The sequence below is a fragment of the Quercus lobata genome, chromosome 9 (assembly GCF_001633185.2).
Source record: "Quercus lobata isolate SW786 chromosome 9, ValleyOak3.0 Primary Assembly, whole genome shotgun sequence".
NCBI lineage: Eukaryota > Viridiplantae > Streptophyta > Magnoliopsida > Fagales > Fagaceae > Quercus > Quercus lobata.
Window position 1 is genome coordinate 49,245,200 of NC_044912.1, and position 1,595 is coordinate 49,246,794.

Here is a 1,595-nt window from a genome sequence, read left to right on the forward strand (position 1 = left end):
AAGCCCCTTAAATAATAGAATAGATATAGATAAATAAGAGAACTTAAAATTTGACTTAGGACGCGTGTGGTTTTTACAATAATTAAAATTCAATTTTTCCATATCACAACATTTCAAAGTTTATATAAAATGCATATTTCTCACTACACTTTAACTCAAAGTAGTGGGTCACATATTTTAAATTTATTCAAAACAACACACAAAAATAATCCACAACGTCTCAATCCCTCTGCTAATCTTTTCCCCCTCAATCTCTTGACTCTGTCAAAGTTTCAAAATTTTGGGCATTTTTTTTTTTTTTGGCCATAAACTCGACTTTAAATAATTAGAATAATAGAGAAAGAATTCAAAGAGAGTTTAAATCCAACATAATTTTCTAAAAGCAATCAAGATAGTGAGGCATTATAGAACTTTCAAGATGTATTGCTATACTTTTTAACACTTTTACATTGATTTATTTTGAGTGATCAAATTACAAGTTTAAAAATAAATTAATCAATTACTTGTTTAAACTTAATGCACTTGGATTAAGCTCTTGAAGTTACTATTTTCAATATTATCTTTTGATGTTTGCCCCTTTGAACTCAAATGAGTGCCACTGCATTTCAGATGTACATCTTCTAGTAGTATTATGCATATTTATACCATGGTTTTACAAATTAGATCAGACCGATCGAACTCTCAATCAGCTCAAAAAAAACCAAACCAATCCAATTGTTCAACAATAAAAATCTCTGATTCAACAGATAAAAACAAAAACAAAACTTTTTCAATTCTTTGACTACTTAGTTCAACAAGGTTTATTAAATGAATAAATATGTACACTTATAATTATAGAAATAACTAAATCAAAAAAAGAAATGTACATTAACCCCATAGTTCCCAAATAGTTAGTGGAATAATATCTCCTTTGGTAGGAAACTAGAAACCATTAAGTAAAGAGAGGTGTTACGTCTACAACATTTTCTCAAAAAATCATAGGTAGTTAGTTGTTATTGGTTTAAATTTGAATTTAACATTAATATTACTTTTTTGCTTTAATAATAACAACTTGCCACTTAGAATTTGTTTTGAATTTGTTATAAAATTATTATTTTTTTGTTCCAATAATAACAACTTACCACTTAGAATTTACTATGAATTTGTAATAAAAATATTATGAACATATTATTTCTCTTGTAAAACAAGAACCCACACGAATATTATCCAAACAGGTCGGCAGGACAACCAAATTTTGTAATATTTTGAACTAGAATTTGTGGGGTGCGCCAGGCCCGAGCTATAGTGCAGCGCTTGGCCAATGACCCACATATCAGATATTAACCTAATAAGAACAGATACTACACTTGATCTTCTCCAAAAGGCCGAGAAAGGTACGCTTTGCATCGTCTCTGCCTTCGTCTTTTATCTTCAAGCTTTGCTTTCCTCCCCTCTCTTTTATAAGATGTGGTACTACTGACTTATATTCTTTTGTTTCTGTTCCACTCTTCAACCAACCGGGTACTTTTCACATCAACAACGAAGGCTTTCTTTGGAAGTAGGAACTGTAACTTCTTGTAGCTTTATTAGTTGTATCTCTGAATGGCTGGCCGTGA

At 30.3% G+C, this 1,595-nt stretch overlaps 1 pseudogene; it reads right to left on the minus strand.

Moving 5' to 3' along the window:
- Window positions 1–1,151: 1,151 nt before the first annotated feature.
- Window positions 1,152–1,377, minus strand: LOC115962339 (annotated as a pseudogene).
- Between the last annotated feature and the right edge of the window lie 218 nt (window positions 1,378–1,595).